Source organism: Etheostoma spectabile, chromosome 15 (assembly GCF_008692095.1).
Source record: "Etheostoma spectabile isolate EspeVRDwgs_2016 chromosome 15, UIUC_Espe_1.0, whole genome shotgun sequence".
Classification (NCBI taxonomy): Eukaryota; Metazoa; Chordata; class Actinopteri; order Perciformes; family Percidae; genus Etheostoma; species Etheostoma spectabile.
The window spans coordinates 23,334,858-23,345,251 of NC_045747.1; the positions used below are offsets into that span (position 1 = coordinate 23,334,858).

Genomic DNA, 10,394 nt, shown 5'->3' on the forward strand with positions numbered 1-10,394 from the left:
TCCACAAAGCGTAGCTCATATGGCGCCATTTTAATGCTACCAAGCCATCACTTGCCGTTAGCATCCCATTGACTCCCATTCTTTTAAATCCGAGCATGTGCAACTCAAATCTGCACCCTCCTCACATCGAGGAGTGATAACCGCCACGCGCTATCCTACACTGAAAAAAAGAGATTACATGACAGGAAGTGACCCCCGCTGTTATTCCCAAACACCTCTGCACGTGAACTACCACACGCTTTTAAAAAAGGCGCGGCTGTGGAGAAAGAGGATGAAAAAGAGCGGAAAGAGGGCAGAAAGACGTGTGGTTCGAAGGCGTTCGTATCGAGGCCCGATAGCAGCGTCGTGGTTTCCCCCAAAAAATGTTTTATGAACAACACAATGGACACTTGCGTACAAGGCGCCAAGATTAAACGCTGAAATATTTTGATAATCGCACAATTACAGACGTGTTTTTTTCCTTAGATCCAAACTCGAAAACATTCATTCAGAACGACTTTGAATACATCGCGGCGCTGGGACATGTTATTCCTCTCCTCCTCCTGTCACCTTTTCTGATTTCACTGTCTTCTCTCTCTGATTCTTATGCTGCGTTCAAGACACAGTTTTTATCCCGTAAGTTACGACTTCAAGTCACGACTCACGACTTGGTAGCGTTCCAGGAAAAGTCACCACAAACCCTTCTAGCTAGCATTAGCGTTAGCTAGCTAGCCGTTACCCACCATCGACGTAAGCTAGCGCTAGCTGATACTACTTCCAGTTGGCAACATATTTTAGGCTTCATTTAATAAACCCTCATGTTGTCCTCATGTTGTCCTCATGTTGTCCCTCATGTCGTCCTCATGTCGCCCTCATGTTGTCCTCATGTTGCCCTCATGTTGTCCTCATGTTGTCCTCATGTTGCCCTCATGTTGTCCTCATGTTGTCCTCATGTTGTCCTCATGTTGTCCTCATGTTGTCCTCATGTTGCCCTCATGTTGTCCTCATGTTGCCCTCATGTTGTCTTCATGTTGTCCTCATGTTGTCCCCATGTTGTCCTCATGTTGTCCTCATGTTGTCCCCATGTTGTCCTCATGTTGTCCTCATGTTGCCCTCATGTTATCCTCATATTGCCCTCATCTTGTCCTCATGTTGTCTTCATGTTGTCCTCATGTTGTCCTCATGTTGTCCTTTTTCATGTTGTCCCATGTTGTCCTCATGTTGTCCTCATGTCAGTTCCATGTTCTCTTTTATGTTCCCATGTTATACATGTTGAGTTGTCCCATGTCCCCTATTGTCCAAGGTACACATATCTTTTTACTTCCCATTGATTATTGTCTGGCAAGACAATCTTATTCATATTTTTTATAGCATTGTAAAACAAATTGAAGTGTTGTTGAAAAAGTATTGAGTAAAAGTTGACATATTCCAGTCTGTGATTATCATCAACATCCATTCCTTTATTTTGGTCTCAATAATTCCTAATTTCTGCTTTTCTAACTCCAACATTAGGTATAATTTCCTATAAATGAGGTTTATTGACCATAAATTCAAAAAATAACTGTAAAACTAAAGTTAATGGTCCAAAGAGGTTCGTTACGGGTTTGATCGCCGTTCCAGGGCACTTTCACGGGTAGAAAGTTGTGAAAACACAAGTTTATATTCTATTACATAGTATTTGTATTCTATTACATAGTATTTATATTCTATTACATGTTATTTATATTATATGTTATGTTGTTGTATTCTCGGCCCTTGATGTGAAGCCTGTGGACATAAAGAGCTGTATGAATAAATGGTGATTGATTAATTAATGAAAAGAAATCGATTCTTCGGTCCGAGTCAAAACTTCTCTGATGTCAGCTCGGAATGTGAATATCTTCTAGTGTCTTCTCTCTTCTGGGACAGGAAGCTGAATGTCTCCGAGTTGGGGACAAAACGAGACATCTGAGGACGTCTTCATGGATTTTTGGGAAACACTGATCCACATTTTTCACCATTTTCTGATATTTCAAAAACCGAACAACTAATCTATTCATCCAGAACATAATCGATTAATCGAGAAGAAAAGCGTTGCAACCCATCGCACAAAGGGACCCTGCTGAGGTACTTGTACTTTACTTGAGTCTTTTTTGCCACTTTCTACTTTTCTACTAAGAAATTTTACTTTTTACTCCACTACATTATCTGCCCGCTTTTGTATACTAGTTACTTAGTTACTAGTTACTTTATTACTCCACTTTCATTCATCGACAGCTTTAGTTACAGTTACTTTAGTTACTTTTTCCCTACATCCATGAAAGCTTTAGTTACTAGTTACTTTTGTTACTCCCTACATCATCTGACAGCTTTAGTTACTAGTTTTCTTAGTACTAGTACTTAGTTACTCCACTACATCCATCTGACAGCTTTAGTACAGTTACTTTTGTTACTAGTTACTTAGTTACTCCACTACATATCTGACAGTTTTGTTACTAGTTACTTTAGTTTTAGTTACTTTAGTTACTCCTTAACATTAACTTGACAAACTTTAGTATTACTAAATTAACTTTAGTTATAGTTACTTTAGTTACTCTTTACTTCCTCTACAGTTTGATTATTTGTTACTTTTGTTACCCTTTTGTTACCCATACATCCATCTGACAGCTTTGTTACTAGTTCTTTAGTTACTAGTACTTTAGTTAATAGTAAATTTAGTTACTCCCCTACATCCCTCTGACAGCTTTAGTACTAGTTACTTTAGTTACTAGTTACTTTAGTTACTCCACTACAGTTTATCTGACAGCTTAGTTATAGTTACTTTTGTTTTAGTTACTTTTGTTACTCCATACATCCCTCTGACAGCTTAGTTACTAGTTACTTTAGTTACTAGTTACTTTAGTTACTCCATACAGCATCTGACAGTTAGTTAATATTACTTTAGTTATAGTTACTTTAGTTACTCCCTACATTCATCTGACACTTTAGTTACTAGTTACTTTAGTTACTAGTTACTTTAGTTACTCCCTACATCATCTGACAGCTTTAGTTATAGTTTCTTTAGTTACTAGTTACTTTAGTTACTCCACTACAGTCATCTGCAGCTTTAGTTACTAGTTACTTAGTTTACTTTTTTAGTTACTTTTGTTACTCCACTACATCCATCTGACAGCTTTTGTTACTAGTTACTTTAGTTACTAGTTACTTTAGTTACTCACTACATCCATCGAAAAGCTTTAGTTAAGTTACTTAGTTATAGTTACTTAGTTACTCCACTACATTTCTGACAGCTTAGTTACTAGTTACTTTAGTTCTATTACTTTGTTACTCCACTACATTCAACTGACAGTTTAGTTACTATTACTTTGTTACTAGTTATTTAGTTACTCCTCTAAAATTTATCTGACAGCTTAGTTATAGTACTTTAGTTACTAGTTACTTTAGTACTACAAATACCCGTCATCTGACAGCTTTAGTTACTAGTTACTTTAGTTACTAGTTACTTAGTTACTTCAACTCAATCCCTCTGACAGCTTTAGTTACTAGTTACTTTAGTTACTAGTTTTACTTAGTTATAAATTACTTTAGTTACTCCATACATCATCGACAGCTTTAGTTACTAGTTTCTTTAGTTAATAGTTACTTTTGTTCCCACTACATTTATCTGACAGCTTAGTTACTAGTTATTTAGTTACTAGTTACTTAGTTACTCCCTACAGTCATCTGACAGCTTTAGTTACTAGTTACTTTTTTTACTAGTTACTTAGTTAATCCCTAATCCTCTGACAGCTTAGTTACTAGTTACTTTAGTTACTTTACTTTAGTTACTCCTACATCATCTGACAGCTTTAGTTACTAGTTACTTTTGTTAATAGTTACTTTAGTTACTCCTCTAAATTCATCTGACTTTAGTTATAGTTACTTAGGTACTAGTTTCTTTAGTTTCTCCACACATCATCTGAAAAGCTTTAGTTACTAGTTACTTTAGTTACTAGTTACTTTAGTTACTCCACTACAGTCATCTGCAGTCTTTATTACTAGTTACTTTAGTTATAGTTACTTAGTTACTCCACTACAGTCATCTGACAGCTTAGTTACTAGGTACTTTAGTTTCTAGTTACTTTAGTTACTCCATAAAATTTATGACACTTTTGTTACTAGTTACTTTTGTTATAGTACTTTAGTTACTCCTACATCCCTCTGACAGCTTTAGGGTTTTAGTTACTTTATTTATAGTTACTTTAGTTACTCCCGCATTCAATGACAGCTTAGTTACTTTGTACTTTAGTTACTAGTTACTTTAGTTACTCCCTTTCATCCATCTGACAGCTTTGTAAGTTACTTAGTACTTATTGTTACTTTAGTTACTCCACTACATCATCTGAAGCTTAGTACTAGTTACTTTTGTTACTAGTTACTTTAGTTACTCCTCTACATTTATCTGACAGCTTTAGTTACTAGTTACTTTAGTTTTAGTTACTTAGTACTCCCTCATTCCCTCTGACAGCTTGGTTACTAGGTACTTTAGTTTTAGTTTCTTTAGTTACTCCCTCTATTCACTGACAGCCTTTTTAGTTACTAGTTACTTTAGTTTCAGTTTCTTTAGTTTCTCCTTTCATTCATCTGACAGCTTTAGTTAGTAGTTAGTTAGTTACTAGTTCTTTAGTTACTCCACTACATCCATCTGTTACAGCTTTAGTTACTAGTTTCTTTAGTTATAGTTACTTTCCACATTAAGTTTCCTGCACACATAACACACGTAGTTTATAAAACTACTACATGATGATGTCATCAAACAGCTGATTGGATCCTTTTACTCTCTCCACAACGGGACGATTCTCCTTTTAATACTTTAACTCCATTGTCCTGATTTTACTGAAGTTACATTTTCCCTGCAGGACTTGTACTTGTATCCGAGTATTCTAACAGCGGGGCAGTACTTATACTTCAGTAAAGGGTGCGGGTACTTCTTCCACCGCTGTAGCCTGACAGTGTACCCTTGTGCTTTTCAAAATAAAAGCCCCTGAGATTTGAAATCCCGGTCTTTCCTTCTGTGACCCTCTCCTCCTCTCCTCCTCCTCGCTCGCCGAAGCTCTCGCATTAGACGCGCAGGAGCGAGACGGCTCCCGTCCGGCCACTTCCCCCCCCCCCCCCCCGATGTGCCATCTCCAGGAAGAGAAATCCCCGATTTAATCCTCCGCCCATTACTATAAGCTCTGACCCTCTTGTGTAGATCGGCGGGATTACAGAAAGGAATTATTAAGGTATTACGAGGATTATTAGTTTGTTTGAAGTAGCTTATAAAGCTTCATGTGTGATGACGCAAAAGTCCACTGAAAGGATCTGAAATGAACTGATTTTCATTGTCAATTAATCTGGATGTTTTCTCAATTATTGCATTAGGTGTTTGGGCTCTAAAATGTCCGAAAACGGAGGAAAATTGGGGATCAGTGTTTTCCCAAAAAGCCCAAAGACGACGTCCTCAAATGTCTCGTGTTGTCGATGACTCACAAATATTCAGTTTACTGTCACAGAGGTAATCATAGGTCGTAATGTCCTCCTACCTGGCAAATATAGCTGATCCTGAAACCTTTCTAAGATGACTGCTAGCTTAGCTACAAGTTAGCATCAAACACAACAAAGGCTGTCAGCTGAATGGTGTTTTGAGCTAACGTTAGCATCAAGCTACCATAGATAGCTACAACGTTTCTGAAATGATTTCCATTTTCTGTTATTGTTCATTATGAGTTTAGTATTCCATGGATTTCGCAAATTTCAGAATGACCGTTGTCACACTGAAATTAGCTGTAAACCGTTAAATCTGAGCATGCAAGACTCACATCAACCCTCTCCTCACATTGGGCAGCGACAACCGCCACTGAATAAACAACTTAATGGTTCATTTGCACACTCGTCACATCGTGGGACAGCACAGTGTCCTCGTCTTCGGCTCAGTAACGTTAAGCAGTGTCGGGTGCAACTAGCAAGCTAACTTTGTCAGCTAACTAGCTTTTTTTTTTTGTTGTTCTTGTGTTTTATCCCATTATTATTTCATGTATATTATATGTATGTATACTGTATCCTAGTATTTCATTTATATTTATATTCTGTGCAGTGTGACTGATTTTGCTGCTGTAACACTGTCATTTCCTCTCTATCTCTATCTCTATGGACCATGAGTCTAATAATGAAGGCTATCTGTCCATCTATCCATCTTTTGTCTGTCAATCCATCTTTTGTATGTCTCCCCTATCTCTCTATCTCTATCTATCTATCTATCTATCTACTCTATCTATCTATCTATCTATCTCTCTCTTCCTCTATCTCCTCTCTCTCTCTCTCTCTCTCTCTTCTCTCTCTCATCTATCTATCTATCTATCTATCTATCTAACCAATCCACAATCGGCGTGGCGGGGCTAAGCGCCCGACGAGCCACGGTGCCATCTGCTAATAATCTCAGAGAATTTGTTGTGGTGGACCAGTCGTTCCAGAAGTAGTTTAGTCGTCAACAGAAAACTCTGATTGAAATATGCATGTCTAGCTGTTGGATTTACCCTAGAGACTGAGGACCAGGTAACCATAAGCCTCAGATTGGACAATAGTCTAGCTAGCTGTCTGGATTTACCCTGCAGAGACCTAGGACCAGGGACCATTCCTCAGATGGCAATAGTCTACTAGCTGTCGGATTTACCCGTGCAGAGACCGAGACCAGGTAACCAAGTCCTCAGATTGAAAAGATAGTCTGCTACTTGCGGATTTACCCTGCAGAGACCTGAGACCCGTAACCATAGTCCTCAGATTGGACAGATAGTCTAGCTAGCTGTCTGGATTTACCCTGCAGAGACCTGAGGACCAGGTACCTAGGTCCTCAATTGGGCAGATAGTAGCTACTGTCTGGATTTACCCTCAGGACCTAGGACCAGGTAACCATAGCCTCATAGACAGATAGTATAGTCTAAAGCTGTCGGGATTACCTGCAAGACCTGGAGGTAACAAGTCCTCAAATTGGACAGTAGTCCCAGCTACTGTCTGGTTTACCCTCAGAACCTGAGGACCAGGTAACCATGTTCCTCAGATTGGACGATAGCTAGCTACTGTGGATTTACCCTGCAAGAGACTGAGGAACCAGGTAACAGGTCCCATATCCTAAGAGGGCAAAGGCAAAAAGGGATCTAAGCGACTGAAAAGGGACAAATAGCGAGAAAAGGCAACAAAGGCTACAAAAAATGGTAAAAAAGGAGACGAAAAGACGAAAAGGGGAAAGAAAAGGAACGAAAAGGGGAAAGAGACCCGAGGACCAGGGCCCTCTTCTCAAAAATTTAACCCTTGGGGGCCAAAACTACAATACTTCACTCTATTTTTTTTTTTTTTTTTTTGTTTTTCCCATTTTATTCATTATTTAATTAGTATCTTACCCTTATTTCATTTATTATTTTTTTCTATATTTTCTTTAAAATGCTTTTCCCTTCTTCTCTACTCAAACAAGTTTAATTATTATTTCCATCTATCCTTTTTCTGCAACCTTTTTTATGTCCTCATCTCTCTTCTCTCTATCTCCTATCTATCTATCATCATCTCTTCCTCTCCTCATCTTCATTTCATCTATCATCTACTATCTATTATTATCTATTTTACTATCCTTCTTCCTCTCTCTTTTTCTCTATCTATCTCATCTTCTATTATCTTTTCTATCTTCTTTTCTACATCTATCTATCATCTTCTATCTTTTAAATCTATCAATTTTTATTTCTACTATCTATCTTCAAAATTTGGGTTTGACCATAAATTCCAAAAAGCAGTGTAAAAATGGGTTTTGAAGAAAAAACCCAAGGGTTTTGAAATGCAAATGTTGATAAAGGGTTTAAAAAAAAAAAAAAAGAAAAAAGTTTAACTTTTTGACCCGGGAGGAAAACACGGGGTTAAAGCAGGTAATGCACTAAAAATAGAAAAAGTGCAGTGTTTTCCCTGTTCACAACAACAGTCCCCCCAGAAACAGCCCGAGTTTGTAACGTTGAGACCCCGCCACCCTTTGCCCCCCCAACCCCCTCCCGTGTCTTCCAAAAAACTCCCCACTTGCGGCGCATCAATTATTAAACATTTTTTCATGAAATTTGAGGGCCTCCCCCCTTAAACCCGGAAAAATCGGATTATCGCTCCGGGTCGGGCCAAAATCACGCGGCCCACGGGGGGGAAAGCCCGAGGCCCCGAGCACGAGGGGCCCGCGCGCTCCCCCACCCGGGCCCTTTGTTTTGTGGACCGGGGCTCGGCAGGGGGAACCCGTGCAGCCCCACCCCGAGCCGGGAAGGGGGGAGGAGCTTCTTTAAATGAAAGAACGGGGGCGGAGGTTGGGGAGTGCAAAGACCTCTCTTGTTCGAGGAAAGCGGTTTTTTGAAAATTTTTACGAGCTTTTTTCCCCCTAAAGGGGCCTTAAAAATTCTTTTTTTTTTACACTTCAGGGTGGGCGTTTGCATTTCGGGGAGTGAAAAAGGGAAAATTTAGTCCAGAAAATGATAAATTTTGGGGGGAAAATTTTTTTAAAAACCTTGTTCTTCCCCTTCGGCCCCTTCGTGTCCCTCGGTCAAACTGACCCGGGACTTATTTGGGTTTTAAAAACAATTCTGGAACAACATTTTCCTTCAAATCTATTAACAAATGTCGCCCTTTATCTCAGTTTCCAACAGCTGAGATAACTTTCTATTTTTCAGGGAATGCATCAGCCCTTAGTAGACCACTATTAAACATGGAAGTGGGGTTTTTTCCAAAAGGGTTATAATTCATGTTAAAAATCCACTATTGAAACATAAGTGTCATACCCAGAATAATGTTTGAGTCAGGACTACATGTTTATCACAGGAAATAAGGAAAGGACGCTGATTTCAGGTGGAAAAAATGTAACTTGGACCATTTTTCTTCTTGTAAAAATTTGAAATGGGTCAATTTGACCCGAATACCAAACAAGGGTTAAGCATGATTTTGTATATCCTTCTGTAGTATTCATATAATCATATTCATTGCTATGCTTTTGTGTTAAATGAACTGCCTTCAGTATATTCTGTATGTGTCCTCCCTTTCCTCCACTTGCTAAAGGCCGGTGTCTATACTCTGAAAGATTCAGATGTCCAGAGCTGTGTATATTCTTCATTTAGTTTTCACATCGTCTGTCTAATCCGCATTAGTATGGAGCTAGAACAGTGACAGTAACCTGTGGTATTGAAAATATGATTTGGCATTGAAACAACAAATATCGGCGTTGAAAACTGTTGAACTGAAGTATAAAACACAAACATCAAAAAGTAATAATCTCATGATCCTATGATATTATTACATTTGTTTGCATCATGATGGGTTTTTCAATGTCAATGTACATTTTTTTCTTGATGTCCGTGTCTTTTCAAAGACAGTTTTTTTTTTTTTACGCTGCAAGATTTTTTACAATGTCACTGTTTTCAGTTTTCAACTTCCTGTCCTGTTTTGGCGTAGGGGGAGGGGCCTAAAGGGGAGGGATAAGGGCGTGGCTTACGGGTAACTTAAGAGGTACTGGCGAGAGACCGCACCTCCAGACGAATCCTCCAGAGTTGTTAAAACCGCATATTGCTATGTCTTCCACACGTTCACCTGGAACCTCCAAATCTCAAGTAAGTCTGTTCATATCGCCAAAACAGGGACAGGAAGTTGAAACTGAAAACAGTGACATTGTAAAAATCTTGACAGCGTGAAAAAAAAAAACTGTCATTGAAAAGACACGGACATCAAGACAAAATGTACATGGACATTGAAAAACCCATCATGATGCAAACAAACGTCGAAGTGAAATAATATCATAGGATTATGAGATTATTACATTTTGATGTTTGTGTTTTATACTTCAGTTCAACAGTTTTCAACGCCGATATTTGTTGTTTCAATGCCAAATCATATTTTCAATACCACAGGTCACTGTCACTGTTCTAGCTCCATACATCAGAGCTGCACAGATTAATCCATTAGTTGTCAACTACTAGATTAATCGGCAACTACTCTTTCAACATTTTCTGACACTTTATAGAGACAACTAATCCATTAGGACAGGAAGGAGACAGATCAATCGACAATGAAAGGAGTAGTTGTCGTGTGTATCTGTGGCATCTACGGAAGATGGAGATGTATTCATGATTAATCGATTAATCAATCGACAGAAATCATTTCGGTCCGTTTCCAAAGTGACAAAACACACTTCTTAGTTCATTTGCTGCTTCTCTTTTTCATTTATCTTGCAAATAACGAGGATTTTCGTTGTCGATTAATCTCCGGATTACGTCCTCGGGTATTTGATGCGTCGTTTCTGTCTCTAAAATGTCAGAAAATGGTGAAAAATGTGGATCAGAGTTTCCCAAAAAAGCCCCAAAGAAGACGTCCTCAGATGTCTCGTTTTGTCTGCAACTCAAAGACATTCAGCT

The 10,394-nt window shown here is 38.6% G+C and overlaps 1 long non-coding RNA gene across 1 annotated transcript; it reads right to left on the bottom strand.

Moving 5' to 3' along the window:
• Positions 1-574: 574 nt before the first annotated feature.
• Positions 575-7,491, bottom strand: LOC116703140 (uncharacterized). The gene is made up of 3 exons (XR_004335352.1): positions 7,481-7,491; positions 4,464-4,473; positions 575-680 (listed from the first exon to the last, which is right to left on the bottom strand). It is a non-coding gene; the product is annotated as an uncharacterized LOC116703140 (long non-coding RNA).
• Positions 7,492-10,394: the final 2,903 nt, after the last annotated feature.